Source organism: Anser brachyrhynchus (assembly GCF_964034855.1).
Source record: "Anser brachyrhynchus genome assembly, chromosome: 17".
In the NCBI taxonomy this organism is placed as follows: Eukaryota; Metazoa; Chordata; class Aves; order Anseriformes; family Anatidae; genus Anser; species Anser brachyrhynchus.
This window is the reverse complement of record NC_137710.1, coordinates 7,115,654-7,137,187: the sequence shown is the minus strand read 5'-3', so window position 1 is coordinate 7,137,187 and position 21,534 is coordinate 7,115,654. Positions and strand designations below refer to the sequence as shown.

General features: G+C 47.6%; 1 long non-coding RNA gene across 1 annotated transcript; it reads left to right on the top strand.

Annotated features, from left to right (window-relative positions):
• The first annotated feature begins 218 nt into the window (after positions 1-218).
• Positions 219-13,351, top strand: LOC308179179. The gene is made up of 4 exons (XR_013940204.1): positions 219-8,098; positions 9,551-9,662; positions 9,743-9,781; positions 9,953-13,351. It is a non-coding gene; the product is annotated as an uncharacterized lncRNA (long non-coding RNA).
• The last annotated feature ends 8,183 nt before the right edge of the window (positions 13,352-21,534 follow it).

Here is a 21,534-nt window from a genome sequence, read left to right as displayed (position 1 = left end):
TTGACTCATGCCTGACTCACGGTGTTTTTAAAATACAGCTGGGAGCTGGCAGGAGCAAGATGCACTGAGGGATGCCGTGAGGAGCTGCTCTGGCCTTCCCGGGCTGCCCCGGGGGGAGCAGGAACGGGATGCCCAGCCCTAATCGCTTCCCTGCTTCTTGAAGAAATAAGCACTGCTAGAGCAGCAAAATAAACACAGGTTTCAAAGCTGGTGGCAGCGTGGCGGCTCGAGCTTTTTCTTTGTCTCCCTTGTCTCTCTGGCTGGAAGCTGGAGCTTAAAACCAAGGTTAAGTGCTGCCTCCTGAGCGTGGCGCGGGCTCAACAGCAGCGTCATGGCAGCAAGGCTGCCTTCACATCCCTGACAGGATGACTGCTCCGTAAATCTCGGTAAAAGATGTCACAGCAACACGTGTCCCCCAGAGACTGGGAGGGGAAGGGAGTGATATATGAGAGAAACCTGTCTCTAGAGTCCTGCCATCTATTTCTCAAGTCTTAAGAAAATGCTGCCACCGAGCTGTCTTCATTTTTCTCAAGTAAATATGGAGAGAAACTTTTAAAACGAGAGGCTTCTTTTAATTTTTTTTTCCTGACAGAGGTTATTTTTAACACCAAAGGCTTTTTCTTTCCCCATCAGCACATTTTCCACTTGCGCTGTTATTTGAGAAAGCACCTACTTGTCCCCACCTGCTTCCTGCCCCGTTCAGCGAGCGCTTCCTGAGGCGGCAGGGAGAGCAGAGCCATTTATCTTGACCGCCCAAAGCCCATCGTGATGCTCTGGCCTTGCCACAGACACGAGGGGTAACAGATGGACTCTTATCTCCACCGTGCAGAAGAGGAGCCAAAGCCTGTGGAGGCCTCAGGACTTGGTCTCACTCAGAGCTGTGGTTGAGCAGGAGCTAAATCCCGTTAGCTTTGTTTTGAGGGTCAGGGAGTTGTGAATTTGAGGTAATAGTTGTAGTGTTGGGTTGTTGCTTTCCTTACTGAGCTCACCATTGTGGACTGCTCTGAGGGCTTGTTTTGGGGGCTGTTTGCACCTCAGGTGGTGCCTGATGCCGTGGCAGTGCGTACTGTGCCACCGCGATGAACTCCCAGGGCTGCCAAGCTCTTCAGCAACCCTGGCCTGATGCGATGGGAGGACGGTGGCGGTCTTTCTCTTTGCCAGCATCGAGATGGGCAAGGAGGCATATTAGGAGCTGTCGGTGTTCTCCATTAAAAAGGGCTTTTCTCCAAAACCAGAAATATTCTGAAAGTGTTTCTACCCAGATCCTCTGTTATTTCTTTTCTAAAGTTGTAGCTGCTGGGTGTCCAGACTTGATACCACCTTTGCCTGTTGGTCCCTGGCAGCAAGAAACCAAGGGAAAGAAAGTGTTAACCTGAGCTTTTCTTGCTGTGGCCCTTGGCATCTACCTTGGGATGCTGCTTGGTAGGTCTGCCAAGGGGTCTGGCCAAGCTGTGAAGAGGTGTTTCGGGCAGCAGTGCCAAGACAACAGCCTCCTTCTCCCTCATCCCTTCACGCTTGGACAGTTTTGTGGCAGCAGGAAACTTTCTCTAAGGGGAGCTGATGTTGCCATTTGCTTCACTGGGATTAAGAGACTCTCCTCAATGTCTGGGATGACCTCTCCTACTTCCAGGGAACCTGCAGGGATTGTTGTGTTTCTCTTCTGTGTTTCTCTTCTTCCTTGGAGCTTGAAGGTTTTTCTGCAGACCTTCCCACTTTAACTGTTTTCGGAGACTTCTCAGTCCACCCTTCCCAGCTTCTCCTTGGGCCATCACCCTCCATAGGATGCTGCCTGCAGAACAGAGGCGTGCAAGAAGCACACGGGGAGGACAAAACCCACCACCTCCTACGCTGGGTACTGGGTACGCTGAGCCCCATCACCACCCGACTGCCCTGTCTCTGACAGTACCCAACCTCCTCTACATGCTCCTGCAGTGGTGCTGCAGGGACAGGGCATTCATGCTACTTAAGTAAAGCGTAATGATTTAAGTTTTATTTAATTTAAACAATAAAATGGCCATTAAACAAGTTATGCATTGACCACCTTATCGTGCCCTCTAGCGCTAATCCTGATTAAGTGTCTTTATTACTTGGCTCAGTTGGCCTCTTTTAACTGACAATGAAACACTTGATAGCACGAGTGCAAACTCCTTTCCTCTTGGCAATTATCTCCCTTCCCTACTGAGTTCTGCAGGAGGAGGGAAGAAGAGGGGGAAGGCGAAGGGAGAGCGGGTTGGCCAGGGGAGAAATCCAGCAGCACCTGATCCGTTTATCACATAGATGTGCCGTAGTGGAGGCTTAATGGAGATTTAAATAATTCAGAGCACTCAGCCCTGCTAAAGCTGTATAATGAGCCTTCTGCACTGTGAGCCGCTGCTCGGCTGAGCATTCGAGCAGGGAGGTCGCGTGGTTTTTTCATGCATAATTAAAGGGATAAAAGGGGATTTAGAGCAACAGTGTTACAATGAAGCATGCGGACAGAGGCTCCGTTTGTATTTAACTTGGAAATGCCAAACTGTTGTTGACTTGCAGAATGAGTTTCCCTCTTTCCTTGTATTTTTCCTTCTCCTATTCCTTGCTGACCTGTCACAGCTCCCCTCTGTCCCACAAACATGGGTGCTGTCTCTGTGGGGGATTCGCAGTGATAATGATTTCCCACATAGGGACAAAAGCTCTTGGCCCCATGGCTATTCAAGGTCTTTGCTGGAACAGCCAGGCATGAGCTGAGAAGCTTTTTCCAGCATGTCTCCCGTCCCCTTTGTTCCTGCCAAAGGGAGCAGCTCCAAATGAAGAGTGCAAAGTGAAAATGGCTTTGCCTTGTCCTTCTCCCAGGAAATGGCAGAGCTTGGCTTTCTGCTGAAAATTGTTCTCAACCACTTCTCAAAATGTGTATGTCTAGGGTGGTGGTGATGAATTGTCTTTCGTTAACCCCTTGTCACAGGTGTAATCTGCTCCAGGAGAGCTTTCTCAAAGCAAACAGGTCCAACCTGCCTGCATTACTGTAGGTGGATCTACCTCTCTCTATCAAATCGGTTGTTTCATCACAGCTCTTCCCAAGAATGGATGAATCGCCCCACATCCATGTGAAGTGGAGGTAAAAGCAAGCCAGAGAGCTTCAGAGGCCCAGAGGCTAGCATCTGTACAGGACAAACCCAGCTGCAACAGGGCTTGTACCCACAGCCAGGCTGTACCACAGTTGTCATCTGCTGTGCAGCACGAGTCCTATTGCACTGTAAATCTGAGTGCATCCTTCCCTTCCCCTGTGAAACTGGGGATTTGTCAAGGTGCAGGGAAGAGTTACTAGAGGTGGCTTTGTACATAGCTGGAATATATCTACTCTGGTGCTTCTAATAGAAGCAGAGGTGTGTTAATGCTGAAGTGCAAAGAGCTCACCCCTGGTGACCAAGGAAGATGTTTGGGATAGCTGTAAAAAAGTCACCTAGGTTTTGAGTGGAGGTTAAAGAGGCTGGGATGTCCAGCCTAGCAAAGTAAAGTTTGAGAAGGGTTACTTCTTCTCCTTGAGTGTATGGTGAAGGACGTGTCCATCAGGGAGAACCATTCTTGCAGCATAAGATAAAGAACAAACTTGGAGTGGTGAGGGTCTGGAACCTTGCCCAGTGACAGTGGTGGGGTCCAAAAACCATACATGATGATGTGGAGAATGGGATTATGTGACACTTCTGCCTGCAGGGTACGGGGATTGATAAATCAGGAAGTCCTTTCTGGCCTTCTGTCCTTAACAAACCCTTTGGTAGGGCTGTGGGAAGGTGCTGTGGCAGCTCTGGGCTGGCTCCCTGTGCAGGTGCGTGCGTGTCCCTCTGAGCCCTGCAGTAATCACCGCCTTCTCCACGTGGAAATTCAGAGCTCTGCGTGATGTACAGCCATGAGCACAGGCCGCTGCCTGGTTCCTGCCACCCTTTGTCCCCTGTATGTTGAATTCATTATTTTTCTTTAAACAAAACAAGAGGGAACCTGTGGCCGTGATGTACACTGTAATGGCACGTGTCTGTCAGTCGTTCATTACGGGGTGGGAAGGGGAGACGGTGAGATGTCCTGTACAGTCACCCTAATGGAAACATCCATCTTGTCTCCATCAATGCACACTCCATTTAGGAATTTCGAAAACACTTCTGTCAAATATCACTCTCTGTGCAATCCTGTTAGCAGGGCTGATGAATGGAGTCTCAAATTAAGACCGATCCCTCTGATAACCACAGTGCTGTAGGAGAGTCATCTGCTCAGCCAGAGCTATTTATTATATTTGATTAACTGGGATGGCAATCTTCACAACCCACTGTAAATTGTATTAGGGGCACTCTGAGGCCCAGAAATGCAAATTAGACTTCCCAAAGCACATATGCATACATATAGCTTCTCTTAGCAGTGGGCAGTTTCCTTGCACTCGTTGCAGTGTTGTTTGGAGAGAGATGTTGATGCCTTGCCTTGGAGGGGAAGGAGAGGAAGGTGAGGATGCCGTTAGGAGGAAGGCTAAGATAATATCCTAAGGAATTAATCTGAGTTAGCGGTTCATGGTAGGAGAAACTCTGACTTGTACAGGGACACCAGCTGCATGTTTTCCGTTTGCTGAGGCCCTGCACGGTAGCAGCTCAGCAGGTGTATTCGGGGAGCACTGGGCTTTCTCCCTCCCAGCTCCCAGCAGCCCATACCCTACAGGCGTTCCCGTCCAAACGGGTGCCTGGGAGCAGACAGCGCTGGCTGTTGGTAATAATGCTGGAGAAACCTCGTGGGAGACTTGCCTGTGGTGAGGTTGCAAAGCTGGGGCAGGCCCTTCACTATATTTTTTCCCTCCTCATGTACAATTTGGATCAGACTAAGCCCCTGATATCTCCAGCTGGCCACGTGAAATGAAGCCAGGCTGGAAGTTGAAGGCTGGCTCTTCTGGCCCGGCGATGGCAAAATGAGCAGCGTAACCTCAGCTGTAGTTGTGTGAATGGATGTGCTGTGCTGTACAGCTTCATTAATAATTATCGATTGGCTGCTCTGAGCTCTTTGAATAAAAGGCACTTCTAAATCACACCGTTATTCAGTGATGTTAACAGGGACGGCTGAGGTACCGCTGTCTGCAGGGGAGTTCAGCGTTAGCTGCACGCTCCCGGGGAAGGAAGGGGCCTGTCCCACAGGCCGCTTGGTGAGTAGGGCATCCACAAGTTTCATTTGTCTGAGGTGATTAATTCTGCCAAGAAATAGAGAAGTTTATTGAGGGCAAAAAAAGCAGAGAGTCTCTGGGAGCTAACAAACAGCTCTGTTGGTGGTTTGCTTTCTTCTCCTGGCCATATTTCACTTGAAGAACAATTTTCATAACGGCTCACTAATTTCTGCATTATGTAGTCATTTACTAATATGGGCTATATAATACTCTACTATCCACTGATCTGTGGGTTATGATCATCACAAACGATTATTCAGATTACTTGTTCTTTTTTTTTAACAAACCCTTCATAGATGGTTAATAAACCTTTTAGAGGATAATGTTGACATAAAATCTGAGCTTCATCTTATCCCCATCTTTAGCTCCAGTACCTGTTCAGTCAGATTCCTACAATATCTCTTTCCCTTTGATGCCTCTCCCATTGAATGTGTTTCCCTGGGATTTTTATTGAGCCAAGCTGTTGTGGTGATGCGTGGCTAAAAGAACACCTTGATAGAGCTGGAGGTACCTGGCAATGAATTTGAATCTTCTTAAGTAGTTAAAAATAAAAATAAAAATCCCAACACGTTGAATGAAAATCTTATCTGTCCGTGATAAGGATCCCTTGGTCCCTGTAATATAATGTAGTTTGTTTCTTCCAGCTTCACAAGTGCTTTTGTTATCTTTGCCTCTTTTTTTTTTTTCCCCTCTGTATCACTTTGATTTTTTTTCCCCTCTTCTCTTTCATCATTGTTGCTTGTAAATCCTTCCCCTGGTAGAGATTAGAGCAGGAATGAGTGATAGATGCTGTCAGTAACAGGAGCTAATTTTACCCCTGATAATGGCTCTGTGATTTATGCAGACTTGGCGGTGCTGGTGCAGACGTGTACCCAGGGGCCGTCCTTCTGTCTGCGCTCAGCTCGGAGCCGCGCCACGTTGGCAGGGCAGGATTTTAGCTGCCGGGGAGCGTGTGCTTTGTGCTGGCAAATTTTCATCCTGGGAAGAGGCTCTGCAAGTGCTTCTCAGCAGCGAAGAGCTCCCTCCGTGCACATAACACAACCGGCAGCCACCCGGGGGTTTCCTCGCGGAGCGCTCTGCCTCCTGCAGCCGCGCGTGCACGTGCTGCGTGGGGTGCGAATGAGCTGGGCCCGGCTGATGTCCCGCTTCTGGTGGGAGGGCTTCGCTGGCACCCAGGCACGCACTGTGTCGACAGCACCGAAGGCCTAATTTAGTAGCACCACTGGTACGTCTCTGGGTGGTATTTCACACCGCTGTGGCCAGCGTGTTGTTGGCGTGGTGCGGTGCCAGGCCTCCTTCCCAGCCACTGCTTGTAAATGCTGATAACTGAGAGCGCTCGGGTGCGGCCACCCCGGCCTCGCCTGCCCCCTGAGACGTCTGAGCTGCCGCTGGGATTGCTGGGGGCTGCGTGACCCCATCAGAGTCACTAAGGATGAACCCCTTGTTGCTTTCCCGTTCCGTTATCTGGTGCTGCAGAGAGGGAGGGACGGCAGCAGGAGTCCCCAGCTTTGCTCTCAGTTATGCAACGGAGTGAAGCAATGCTGGAGTAGGTCACCAAAGGGCTCGGAAGCTGGCACAAATGTCTTTGGGCTGCTTCTCCTGCCTGGTTGTGCCCTCTGAAGAGGATAGTGTTGAATTCAGCCCCACTCCAAGTCGATGCTCAACTGTTCATTTTTTTCCTGGCATTCTCACAGTGGGCTAAGTGCTGGGTGTGGGATTTGCGTGGCAGATGAAAGATGGCTAAAATGATGTTGGAAGTCTGAAGAATTCTTGAAATACAGCTGGCACAGCCAGGCTCCAGTGCAGATGGTTGTGCTCTGCTCATCTGAAACTGCAGCTGCAGTTCCCATGAGGAATATTCACCCTTCTGTCCTGTACTGGTGAGCTTGATTCCTGTGAGTCATTTTCCAGCCCCAAAACAGTTGCAGTGACCTTGGTTAACTGCTTTTCCTTGAATAAGGACCTGATGAAATACCCTGTTATTTATTTTCTTGGTTACTGTTGTTTACTGCATGCATTTTTTTTCTTTTTTTTTTTTTTTTTGTATGGTCTTGGGGGCAGGGGAGGACTCAGTGCTCCCCCTCACTGTCTTTCTTTCCTTTGCCATGACAAGAGTTCATCGAGCCTCTGCATTCAGCTCCCTAAGAGCAGAAGGGAGACACAGCTATTTTAAAGTCTCTGTTTGCAGTTCACTCTATGTTTTTTGGTTGCCATAACCCTACCAGGGTTTCATCTTCTGTAACTTTGATTCTCTTTGGCAACCGTTTTCCATCAGTTTGTCTCTCACACAGGGAGCTGCCTCGAGCTAGCTGCAGTACACTGCTTGTCTTCCTTCAGTCCTTACTAATGGCTCAGATATCTCTCTTTTCCCACTTTGATTGAAGCAATAATTCAGGAAGACCCTGCAGTATAATGCAATGGCTCCTACAGAGTAAGGTGCGTCACTGAGATCATTTTGCATTTTGTCTTTGCACCTTCAGATGCTACTTCTTTCTCCCGACGTATGCGAGATTTTCCTCTGCACCAGTGCTACCAGTTCACATTTTGACTCCTCTGGCAGATGGTATTTTGACATCCACAACAGCACCTGAACGGATCCAGTGAGGTGGCTTTCTCCAGTGCTGTCCTCTCACTGCTACTGACGAGGCAAAGGCAGGGCATCTGTATTTTCTGCGAAGGATATGAGGTGTAGCAAGGTTTGTTCTTCATGAAACCGTTATTAGTTAGAGAGGTGGAGGAAGGATAATTGTAAAAAGATGCGGCACAGCTGTTCCAGCCCTGTTTCATTATGGGCTTGGAGCAGCTGACTTCCTCTGATTGCTGGTGATTTTCTCAATTACGGCTGGAGAGAAGCAGGGGGTGACTGGAGTGCAGATGCCATCTGTGAGCCTGTGTCTTCTGCGACTTGCAGAGCCCCCGTGCACAGAGCCTGCGGTAAGGAAAGCTCTGGCCATGAACAGTCGGTGCCTACTTGCAGGGTTCGGGTGCTAATTCAGTGTGGCTTTGCTAACTTTTGGGTATCACTGATCTATGTAATTATGGACTAGTTCCCCATTAATAACTATTTTAGCCATTTCTCCCTCGTGCCTTCCCCACCAGCTTCTTCTACCTGCAGCTTAGAATGATATTCCTCACCTCCTTTCCTTTTTTATGATGTCTCTTGCATTTTCAATCGTAACTTCACAGTGAGCTAAAAAGAAAATCAAGAATCTGCCAAAACATTCATCATGTCTTTTCTTTTCAAAATAGCATTAGAATTCAGGCCTGTTTCAGTGCCCATGCATTGAAAATTATGCAACCCAGAGCTGGGAAATTGAAAAGTCCTGTGAGCACTGGTTTGAATTTTTAACCAAATTCCTGTCAGCTGCATTTCTTCCTTTTATATGTTTTCCTTCTATTAATATTCTAGTGAATGAGTTTACAAGAAACAATGAATTTTAAACAAAGCTTGGAGGACTTTTCCAGAAAATGAATTTCAAGTCATAAACGTGAATATTCTCCCTGGGTTCTGAGCGAACCTGCCATTTGCAGAGCAGACACATGATGTTGATTCTTCCATCCTAAATCAGCCAGAACAGTCTGCATTTTGAATATTTCTAAAAAGCATTTTAGGAGGAGAAAGACATTTTCCTTTGGTCTTGCACCTGTAAAAACAAATGGAAGGAAAAGAAAGCTGGGGCAGAACTCGGGGAAGGTTTCCTGGTACAGAGTTTTCACCTAACTTGGGATGGGGCACAAGTATCAGGGAAGTGAAACTTGACAGAGTAATCTGAAGGGCAGGAAGGCCACAGTCTGTAGAGCTTTCATGTTTCTGCAGGCAGTTCAAATTGAACCTAAGGGTTCAAGAGCACACAATGTTCTCAGGAGTGAGACAGAAAGAGGGAAAAATAAACACCGAAATTACTGAAAAGGAGGGCAAAATCTCTCCATCATCCCCAGCCAAAAGCACAAAAATGAAGTTGCTGTGGTTATTGTTAGTATTTAGTATAAGTCCTAATGAACCTATCAGCTCTTATCATGGGTGTTATTTTTGATGAAGCACAACTCAGCCACAACTTTCCTCATTAAAAATCTCCTTTCATATCCCATCCATTTCTGAGAGGGACCAATAGTTTTGCTTTTAGAAGGAAATGAGCCCCCATCTTTCTGAAGCAACATCTGGCCTGGTTTTGTGAGTTTCTGGGTGACTTACAAAACTAAAGGCTCGTATCCTGAGAGGTGCTGTGCGCCTGCGGGTCCTTCTGGAATAAGTGCAATGTAGGCTGGTGATGCTGGCTGATGCTGCAGTCCCGAAGGATCACCCTTGCTTTCATTCTGGTCGTCTCTTGATGAGCTAGAGAGCGTGTGGTTAGATTTTTCTACTTGGTTTTCATTTTCTTTCTACAGAGGAACAGTTTGTGGGTTCTACATCCTGTCTTTTCACCGCAACTTTGTAACGGATTGGTGTGGGGAGCCAGCATCCCCAAAGGCAGGACTGAAAGCCTGAAGCTTGCTCCTGGTACGCAGGTGTTTGAGCCATCATTTAGGCTTCCTTAATTCCCAAAGATCGCTGAAGATAATTTTATGTCTTTCCCTTAGGCGGAAGGTGTGTGAAAGGAGCAAGGGTACGGCTCAGAGGTGAGGCTTGCTGGGGAAGACGAGCTGCTAAAAGCTGACTTCTTCAGCAGGAGGGCCGAGGTAGCCTGCTGTGAGGCAGAGAGGAGACGGGGGCAATCCTCCCTGCGGCTCTGTGCCCTCTGCCTGAGCCGCAGGTAAAACCGAGGTGACTTGTGGCTTTGGCATCGGCAGGGCTGCGACCTTCACAAGTACAAGCACACGTGAGAAATAGACCCAGTCCTTGGGATCCAGAGCAAAAGGGTGACGATGAGAAGCAGTCAAACCCTGACATGATGGCAAGTTCAGAGCAGATGGAGGTGGAATTGCTCAGACCCAGCATCCCAGTGCGTGTGTTTCCACCGGGACTTTGTCAGAAGGCCATTGGCGTTCCTTTTAGGGGCCCCTCACGCAGTCCAGGCACTGTGGGATGCTGACCGAGGTGTCCTGACCTCACCTGATATTCCGTGGTGGTGGGTGTTTGCAGTTTTGTGGAAGAGGCTATGGGTGAGCAGTGTGGCCCCTTCCCCTTCTCCCAGGCTCTGCACGGAGGGGCTGGGGGCTGCAGCAGGCACATCATTTGGTTACTGCCTTCCCACAGTGCTATCAGCTGCTTAAAAGCTGAGAAGAAGCAATGGGAAAGTTGTGTGGGATCAGAGGTTTCCTCTGCTTGAGGAATGAGTTACTGGTGAGTCTTTGAAACTGATTCTTTCTAGCTCGTGTGGGTGGCTTTTGGGCAATGCCTGCCTCCTCTGCAGTAATCGCAGCCTGCTTCCAGAGCCAAAAGCTTCCGCAGCCTGAAGGCCACGCTCAATGTTTCCCTTTTCAGGTTTCATTGGCTTCTGTGATAGCTTTTGGTCTGAACGCGACGTGTTTCCTTCCTCGCTGGAAATAAGAAACCTGCTGCCTCTTCTATTTTATTTTTTTTCTCCACAAATGGAGACAGCCTGTGCTAATGCCACGTGGGTCCCAGGCTGATGCCATTAGATTGGATTTGCTGGGGAGTCAGGCTGCTTTGAAGGCAGCCGTTGTGCTATCATGTCAGAAGGTAATTAAATAGACCCCAATTCTTTTAATTACTGCTCGCTCCTTGGTACATGCTTGCATACAAGGGTGAAGTGAAGGGTATGGAAATAATCGCTGACAGATCACAGCTGGAAATACGCGGCACCTCGGATAAACACTGAAACGAAGGCGCTGCGCGCAATCCGGGCGGCTTGGCTTTACAATTACTGTGAAATCTGTCTAAAGAGATTGGGGCATGGAATTGGAGAACACAGCAGTCTTTCTTCTCCGAGCACAGGCTGCGTCCCTGGGGAGCGGGATGTAACACAGGTTTCGGTGATTGCGATCACAGGCGTACCTAATGCGCAGGATGGGTTTTGTTGTTGTTGGCAGGAAACCTGAGGCAGAAGCGAGGTGAGCTAAGCAGATTAGTGAGATGCTGCTCACTAGGCAGGGGCAGCAAGGTGAAAAATGCAGAGACCTGCAGCTTATTAGTGATACAGGTTCACCACGACGTCCCTTGTCATCATCATGCCTGCAAGGCTCTGATGCTGAAGTGGTGGATGAGCCCTGGTTTGGGTTCGTGCTGTCCTCTGCGTGGAGGCCGCAGCTGGAAAGAGGCAGAAGTGACACCAGATCCTCCTCTGCGTGGTCCTTTACCCCCAGCAAGCCAGCTGATATGAGCATCTTTGTTTTGTACCCGTGCAGCAGTTGCTCAGAAATGTTGCTGCTTTTGAAACTGTTGGTGGTTTTCCTCCTGAAAGCCAGGGAGAGGAGGCTTCTCTGAGAGCCCAGCGCCTCACAAGGTGCTCAGAGATGTAGATCCATGAGCTGAGTCTTTGTGGGCAAGGCACAAATGCTCCTAAAGCATCTTTCTGACAGCCAGGTACATTGCTGCTTGTTTCCTTACAGTTACACTAGGGTTTCTAGAAAATCATCGGGTGCTGCTAACTAAGTGCATTTCTATTATGGGGCTGGTGAAGACGCGAGGCAGGCAGGCGGCAGAGTGGCAGCTGGAATAAACGTTTCAAAGATATGACCAAAATCACCTTTGTGCAAGCAGCTAGGGAGTAAAGCTCGTTTGTCTGGGAGCCACTTCTGCTTTATTAGCCTTCCCTTTATCTGTCATTCTGGTTCCTAAAGGTCCCCTAATGCCTCATGGGGTTAATAAGCCAGGAGTGGAGGCAAGAGACTTCATTTCGAGTCCTGTGCGATTTACGGGCTGGGGAAGTCGCTGATTGCCAAACACCTGGCAGGTAGCACAGCAAACAGTGCCAGCACAGAGCTGTGTGCAGCTTGTCCATCTGCTCTGGTGTGCTCGGTGGCACCAGCTGTGGAGGAGTCTGGAGACACGTCTGCTGGGGTTGGGGAAATAAATGGATAGAGAGAGCTCTTTCTCTCCACTTATTCATGGCTTGGTGTAAGGGATCAGGCCCTGTTAAAAAACAACAACAACAAACTTCATTTTCTTTCTCCGTGGTGAAATGTCTTTGTGCTTTGGAAGATGGGATAGCCCATTTTGAGCCCTGTTCTGGGGCTCATGGCATTAAAGTAGAACAATACCTGTGAGCCAGGGGTTCTGAAAGGAGCAACGAGAGCAGCTTTACCTCCTGAACCTGCCGGCTGAGTTGGCTGATTCTTGTAGGGGGCAGGAATCTGGGCTTCAGCTCTCGCCTCTGGGCTGGTACCCAAGAACCTGCCCCTGATGGGCAGTCAGCTCAGCACCCGTGGGCAGAGCTGCTGGCTCCTGGGGCATGGTGGCAGATGCAGGACTCTCCTGTGTGGGGTGCTGGTCCCCTCCCCACAGCGTTTCATGGTTTCCTTCTCTGTGCTGCACTTGTATTGCCTTTTCTTTCGCTCTTCGGGGATTTGCATTACTCATATCCTCAGAATCCATTTCCAGGCAAGGCATATGGGGGACTTTTGCAGGAAATCATTTTTCCCCCCTCTATCTCTGTTGAGTGCATTCTCCCTGTTTTTGTTTGCTTGCAGCAGCTGAAATACAGGCCCTGAGACTAAGGGGAAGTTATCAAAGATAGTTGTCGAATTCCCATGGGAAGTCAGCTTGATATTATGCCTTGGAACCTCGCTAATCTTAATGATCTCCCCGGGTTTATCTGAGCAGATCAGATTAGGGCTTCTACAGATCTCAGATGCTGTGTGTATGCAGGCACTTCCTTCTCAAAATACCCCTGCTTTTTACCCTGCACCCATGCCCATATCACTACACGATTCCTGAGGGGTCTCCTGTCTTGGTGGAGGTTTTTCCTCCTTCATCGAGGGGGGTGGTCCTTCAGGGGTCTTCCTGGGGTCAGGGTGGAGATGTCTGGAAGCAGAGTCGTGAAAGCAGACTCTATATCTCTTTCCTAACAGAGGCCACATCTGTTTCAAATAAAACCCTCTTTAGAGCAGGGTAGTTATGGCAAGCGTGCATTCCTCCTCCGCATTGTTCCTAGCAGCTTGGTGCAGGGACAGAAAATCTTTCATGTGTTTGGAAAGGGCTTCCAGGATCCTCCATCCCTTCCCCAGAGATCAAGGTGTTGTTCCCTGGACCCTTCTCACGTTTCTTGAAGATAGAAGTGATATTTGTTCTCTTCCAGTCCTCAGAAACTGCCCCAATTGCCTCAGCTTTCCAGAGGTTATGGAGTGGTCTTGCGTTGATGTTGGCCAGGTCCCTCAGCACTCACGGATGCATCCCATCAAGTCTCAAGCCTCCAGCACCTGGTATTCCCAACTGATCTCCTATTCAAGTACTGGCTGGGCCCTCCCAAGATCAGATGAGATCCACAGAGCAGCTGCCAGAAAAGCTCCAATAGATGTTGGGTGGCAGTCCTCAGCTTTATTTGAACATTCAAAGACATTTTTTAAGGTACTAAAGCTGGAAGTGACCATCTTAAGTCCCTCATTTGTTTATGAATGCAGGCCATAAAATACTCCAGAGCACATCCATCTTTGTTATGTCTGAAACTAAAGGAGAGGAGGGAAAAAAAAGCTTCATTCTGGTCTGACCCCTCCCCAGTGCCAAGTTTTTAGAAGTATTATTTACCACTGTGTAATACTACGTGCTCAGCTCCTAAGCTAACTTTGGATCAAGTCAATTCCACAAACGTCTATGGAACTACATCAGTTTACACCTGCTGGTGACCTCAGCCAACGTTTATGTAACATCTTAGCTCCCATATAAAACCGATTTTTCAGGAGCTGACTTGTTAGCTAAAGAAGCAGCAATGATCTTTAGCAATGCTATTACCCTGCTCAATATAGCACTTTTATTGATCGGTGTCCTTAATGTGGCAGAAGGAATGTGGTTCAATTTTTTTCCTTATTTCTATGCATCTCGCCTCGCTACAGGCAGTTGGTATGCATCGAGCATTCTTACCTACCAAAACCCGTTGTTGTGCTACCAGCTTGTCTTCTGCCCACCACTAATATACGTTGAGAGTAGAGCTTTCCAGTTGCTAGTGGATTTGCATGAGTAGCACAGAGAGAAAAGCAGCCACGGTAGCTGCCTCATAATTTCTGCTTCAGAGCAGCCCCCCCGGGAGAGTGAATTAGGACAATGAGGGGGAAAGTTTGCAGTATGTTTCCTTGCCTTACCGGTGCAATGGAAAAATGTTCAGGATAAGTAAGGAAAGCAAGAGTAGGTCATCTTGAGCTCTTCCCCCATATCTGTCATTGCAGAGAGCTGATCAGCCTTGAGCGGAAGAATCATCTGTCTTGTGTGGGCCTCAGTCTACCCACAAGCTAAATGAGTTTAATAACATCTCCAGTGAGGTTCTTGTGACTGTGATATTTTAAAGAGCTTTGAGATCTTCAGCTGAACACGCAGCATGGGAGCAAAGTGCTACTGCCTTATGGCTGCTAAACCACTTCTATGTTTGGCTCTGAGGACTCTCAATTACTTCAAGATGCTGAGATGCGAGCGCGTTCTGGTTCAGCGCGTTGCATGTGGACATCAAACATCCTCTTATATTAGAACAAGAGATTGTAGCAGGAAAAGTATGTCTGAAAAGTGCCGTATAGCCTCTCCAGGTACAAACCTCAGAAAAGCAGGTCTGTGCTTTGGGTTAGAGGCTACGATTAGAGTGTAATTAGGCCTTCCACACCGGCAGTGCATTATGGTGATGCTGAATTTAATGGATTCCTTGGGGTCTTTGCTTTTTCCCCGCCCACACACACACATTTCCTCCTCAGCCAGACATTCAGAAAGCAGTGTACATTTCCCCCTGTTCCTTTCCTGCTCTGCAAGCATGGTTTTTGTTTTCGATGGTTTCGGTTTAATGGTTTCTTTATCCTGTTTAAAGGGTTTGTGCGCCGTATGTTAGTATACATTAGCCTAGTCACAGATTTGTACCAAAAGGGCTCCTGTTCTTAGCCCTGGCCTCTACACAGCCTCTTTGAGTAACTCTTAAATGGTCTCTGGTGGGTCATTTGCAAACAAGCTCTTCTGACTCCTTTAGCTCTGAGGTTAGGCCTGGGAGCACCTTGCTGTAACACTGGGGTCCTGTTACAGGGCAGCACGTTCTGAGATGGAGGCGTAGCTCTGTGGTGAAATAGGGGCAGCCAGCAGTGAATTACAGGGACTGTGTAACGTTAGGAAAGTGAACGTGCACTGACTGGCCTCCGGAATACAGTAGTCAAGTTCTTGAGACCAGAACCTGCGATGACAGGTCCGCTTTCATGCAGAGAGAAAGTAACTGCTCATTCACTGTAAAACACTTATCAGCACATCTTGTAACACTGCCTCCATCTATTTTCTCTCTATTTTTGTCCTGTTTTTCTTCTTCCTTTCCTCTTAAGTTTTCATCTCTCTACGGCGAGTGTTATCTGATGCTGGAAGTGCCAGCTTTTACTCCGAAGGGTGGGTCTTCCTTTAATGACCTTTACCGTACACAGGAGCATTTGCCTGTAGGTTGGGCAGTGATGTGCAGGCCCGTTAAGACTGGTTTCAGTTTATGACACTTTAAGCTGTTTCTTCTTGTAGAAGAGGTATATTGAGGGCTGAGGATACTGAAGCAAAAACAGCGAGCCTAAGAGTTACAGATTGCTTTCAGAAAATCTTGTATGCATGTGAGTTGCCCATGGTCTCTTTGCCTCCAGCAGCAGCAAAATTCTTTCCCATGCCACCAGCTGACATAAGTAAATGGGGACCGCGCAGAAGTAGCCTGGGGAATGGTAATTTCATGTTTCTGCCCCAGAAAAGTCTCTTGGATGGGGACCAGGGATTAGTCACACTTGTCATCCATCTGTCTTTAGTGCAATAACAAATCTGAGAGGAGCTCAACCTCGCTCCAACCAGCCTTGGTTATAAAATGCAGGAGTGGCACCACTGGGTAGATCTGCTGGTGAGGCAGCCGTAAGGATCCAGCTGAAGATGATCTGCTGGGAAGATGTTTGTTCTTCTTGATGTGGGAGAAATAATCTGAGCCATTTCAGAGGGATCGCATTAGATTTTATCTTCTTCTGCCCATCCGTCTTTGGTGTGTGCAGACATGGGGTTTACTTTGCAATCAGGGGGTTGTTAGAATACCTCTGTTACAGCATGCGAACTTGGATAAATGCCCCTCTTTCCTTGGTGGTCCAGATACTGCTATGTAAGGCAAGCAAAGCAAGAGGGAGTAATGTGACAAATCTACCCCTGCTTGACTGGAGCCCTGTCTGCATTATGTGGTGTGGGAGCATGTCCCTTAGTTTGGTACTGCTAATGAAGAGGTAGCTGTGAACCAATGATAAATCCAAATCTGAGTCTTCAGGCTCTGATTTTTAATTTAAAGAACGTAAGACTGTATCTCCAAGCTGTGCTCACATCGCTACACCCACAACTCCTCTCTACCTGTTCCCAAGTGGAACCCTGTGAAACTTGGTCCTCTTCTCCCAGTCTTTGGATGTTCATGGCTCAGCTTTGCATGTTCATGGCTCAACTTTGCAGCATGGCGTGGCCAGAAGGCCTGAGATCTCCAGGTGTGTCGTGAAGGTAGGAGCCCTTAGAAGCCAGAGGCTGAGCAGGGATATGCAAATAGATGGGAGAGGGCTTGCAAAGTAGTGGTGGTTTCTAGACAAAGACAGCATGCAGTAATCCCTGGAAAGTAAATGGAAAGAATAGATTACATTTGTTCTCAGATGTGTTCAATAATGGAACAGTAGACAGCTGCTGGCCTGCCTCCCCTGGGTCCCTCACAGGAGTAGACAGCTACTACATGATTGTTTGCTACTGGGAATCCAGTGGGACACAGCAGGGCTTCTGGAGAGCTGCCTGGTGCTTTGGGAAGCAGCTCCTTCCTCCTGCCTCAAGGTCTTTTTTTAATCTATTTATTTATTTTTTAATAAATATGCCCTTTCCCAGTGGAAACTCCCCTTTGTAGCATGGCATCCGTGTGGCCGTGGTCACAAACACTGTAGCCTCGAGGCTCAATATTCTTGATTTACTGTGTCAGCACAGCACCTCTTGTGCTCTGTGAATCACTGCGCAAACCCACAAAATAATGCGCTGTTTGCCTCAGAGAGCCATCAGGCAAAGCGAAGGCTGTCACCTCGTGCCACGCAGGGGAAATGAGGCATGGGGTTACTGTCACCTGGGCACGAAGGCCATGCAGCGGGCACCTCCTCATAACATTTCTTTTGGTCAGAACTTATTTTGGTGGTTGGGAGGAAGTCTGAAGCTGAAGACAGGTCATCGTCACGACTTGTTCTGTACCAGAGATGCGCCAAGTCCCATTTCTTTTACCACAGATAGTTTCAAACAGGAAATCTCAATATGGCCATGTCTTGGGTGACAGCCAGTTTATTTCAGATCTCCAATCTGTAATGAATGTTAACTGCTTTATACATTTTTTTCTTGAAACAATCGTTGCTAATCTTCCAGCCAGTGCCAGAAGGCACCCCCAACCTTGTGCCTTGGTGTCTGCAGCTGCACTTTGTGCTCTGCTGACCTAAAACCTCCGTGGTTTGGACTGAGTATGTAAGTCACACGGCAGAGTCTATGACTCCAACGCTCAGCTTAATCTTTGAATTAAAAGGTCAAAATTCACCTTTGCTGACTTTTACAATGTGCCATCAAAAAAAGAAAAAGCTTTTACTAGGAAATGTCTAAGCAGTACAAAGAAAAATAGTTGTAAAACTAAGAGTTTTTTGGCTTCCTTTGCTTGTGCTCTTTTTTGCTTTCCTGCAATCACCAAGTTGATGATGTTGGTATATGTGTATGAGGAATTCTTAATTTCCTTTCCACAAAATTTCACCTGCCAATGCTGCTTTTTCTTGCAATATTATATCGCCTCACAGTGGTTTACTCAGATATTTTTTGCACTAAACACTGAAATGTGTCTCCTGCAAAAGTTGGCTTTCTTTCAAGAAACTGACTTGTTCTGTTTTTAGGGTGAAATCGACGAAAGAAAATGTTATCTTTTCCTCCAGCACTTGGTGTAATTGGAAATGTTTCTGTGTTCATAGCAGGATGTGGAATGCCTTGAATTACAACTAGTATCCACCCGTATTTTTGACTGCCTGTCACCTAAGCAGTAGCTCACATTTAGAAAGCGTTAGTGACAAGCATCCATGGATTTTTATTTATTTATTTTCAGTTGGAAAAATTGTGTTTTTATGCTTTTTTAACTTCACAGCGTTTTCTTTCTGGACATGGTTTGCTTTCATAATTGTGATCCTTTCTTGTCATGAGGTGACAAAACACATCCTCTCTACCTACTGTGTCCAGAGGAGGAACTGTTGGGAGCAGCTGCCTGTAGAGAAATGGCTACCCCAAAGAAAGGTGATAGAAACCAAGGTATTGATGCCACCCGCAGAGATGCAGCAAGGCAGCATTTTGCCATGTGCGCTATTTCAGGAGTGAACCCGAGGATAAGTGACACGTTCCTTTAGAGTATGACAAGTAGCCCACTATGCATATATCCTTATATACCTACTGCAGAGGTTGGGGCAACCGTGTAAAAAAATCATTGAGGTTACTCAGCACTTCAGAATCTGGGGCACCTGGGAATTATCAGGTGAGATTTTATTTTTGTAAGCTACTGATTTGTCCTTGGTATGGGTACTCATCTCAAGAGACTGGTGTCAGGTTGGTGTCTGCAGCATTCCTGCAATGGAGGGGGAAGTGGAGTCAGGCCCTTTCATTTGAAGAGCAGAGGGGGAAAGGGCACCACTGATGCTGTCATACTCCTTTTTATTTTTTTACTGGGGATCAGCGAGGGCGTATCTTGCAGGAACAGAAGTCAGCGTTTATATATTTGCGAACAAAAATAATCTTTTGTTCTGAGAAGCAGTGCATTAGTAATATAAAAAGAAAGCAAGGGCCACTCATTATTTCCATCTCTGCTCGCACCCTGGACAGCATACATGGTAGAAGCAGGGACTTTTCAGGAGCAAAAGAGATTTTTCCGTGGCTCCCAGTTCACCCAGTGATGGGGAAGGGAGAGGGAGGCATCTCAAGTGTTCAGTTTTCTGATGTGCACCTCCAGGGAGAAGACAGTTAAATGGAGATGTGAGGACTTGCTTTGTCTCACAAGGAAATAGTCTTCTTTATGTGTATCTTGCCTGTGTTGATATTTGAAAGCTATTTTGGGCCACAACAGCAAATTTAATCCACGGTTTGTTCTCTCTCCAAAGTATTGTACCGTAAAAACTCAGATCAATTTTGACAGCTCCGACTATTTAGATTGCAGAGAAAAGCCAAACAATGAATCACTCTGAATATTTACAGTTGAATTCATCCCAGGGTACCTGTACCCACCTCTCTCTGAAATGAAAGCATTATCCGAGATATGAGCAAAGGCTTAGAGGCTCCCAGCTATTTTCTCAGCCAGCGTGAAGCAGCGTAGCTGTATCGCCAGGGCTGGGATGTGAGGAGCAATTGAGGGCTAATATTGCAGAGGGTTGAGGAGTTCAGTGTGGTCCGTGCACTCCCTTTGGGAGGCTTGAGGACTTGTTTCACACTTGCTCTGCTGAGAGTCAAAGCACTTGAACCAGAGTAAATATAGCTTTCTCACCTCCTCGGAGCTGGAGCTGGCTGCAAATGTGGAGAAGATGTGTTCACAAATAATTATATAGTAGTCAATTTTCAACAGTCCACAGGCCAAAAAAAAAAAAAAAGCAAGAACCAAATCCACCACTGCCAACAAAAAGCACAAAACCCTCACTGTAAGACCATAAGTTATTGAATGAATTGGAAAATCTTGTAAAATCTTATCACGTTATTACCTATGGCCATGATTGGAGATGCAGGTATCTGTGCTCAGTTCTCACTCCTTTCTTCCTGCTCTCCTTAGCAGAACCGTGCCACTTCCTAGTGTCTCAGCTGGGCAAGCGCTTTTCAGGTTTTTGCCTGTTGCCCACCACCGCTGTATCTTCTCCATTAAATTGATGGCAATTGCCAAGTCCTTTGCAGCTTTTATGGGCTTCATAATACTTCCTCGCAGGGAGCTCAGCAGTCTATATTGGCTATCACTGTCATCTTCTGAAATATTGCTGTCATTCACATGTGTAATGTCCCCCGTCCCAAAGGGCCTACAACCACTGTGCTAACTATAAATAAGTGCGGGGATCGGTTTGTTGTTAAAATGCAGCCATCTCCTGAGTACAGAGAAGGGCTGCTTGGCCAAGGTAGCGGCAAACAGCGTTTCGCCTGTTTCCTGGGGGAAATGACTAACTTTTGGTTGGAAGGAAGGAGAAAGAACTCTTCTTATGGGTTTTCCATCCTAATGCACACTGTGAGCAGATGCAGGATGGACATTAAGAAGAAAGAAGGGATGTGCACAGACTTTTCTTATCTCATTTTCTCTCTTTCCGTATGTGCCGGTGCATTAGGTCTATTCCTGTGGTTTTCCAGCCTAGGATTTGGGAAATATCATTTTTCTCTTCCCAAATCATCTTCAAGCCACAGCTGGGGGAAGCATACAAGTATTGCTGCTTAGACTAGTGTCCAGCAGATGTGCAGGTTGCATAGGTTCATATTTTCAGGGTTGCTTGTCCAGACGTAGGTGCCTGAATCCACACTTCATTAGGAAAACTATAGCAGCCTGATTTACACAGGCATTGAGCATTAACCAGGGAACAGAGGGGCGTTTGCCTGCAGGACCCATTCCCTTGGCCTTCTGCAAAGGCGGAAGGGGCAGAGCAACCTCCCGGTATTATTGCTTGGCTTGGTACCACGCTAACTTCAATTGTCTGCTCTACGCTGCCTCTCTTGCCTCTGGCAAGGCAGAAAGCTCTTCCTCTGATGGTCCTTCGGTCGCTGTGTGAGAGTGATTTGTTGCTCCAGGCAACAACGTATTCTGGCTGTATGGTACAACCGTGCACGCACGTGTGTTTCATCTGCAGCCTGTACTACTGGCCGTGGGGATTGCTGGTGCTTTCTGGCTCGGTGTGTTTTCTTGTGTTCCCCTTCCTCTCCTGGCTGTTCTCTGTGCACGCCTGTGCAGTGCACCTTTGGGGCTGTGACTGTTTGTGGCAATGCAGCATCTGTACAGCAGCCCTCTGGTGCTGGGCTGAAGCCCCGGATATCCATGTGCTATTCAAGTCCCGTGTGTAGCTTGGAGCTGTCATGAAAGACCTTTCAGGCCTGTCTCCTGGGCAACTGAAGCCTCAGAAGCAGGGATTATAAGTTAAACTAGTGTAGAGACAGGCTACTAGACAGACAATAGCTTCAAATCTCCTGGCGTGCTTTTTCCTTAATCCGGCTCCTGTCTGCAGAGGCCACGGGTAGCACAAATGGTACCGCCAGAGAGGAGGCCTGGGTGGGAGCGGGGTGCTGGAAGGGAGAGCAG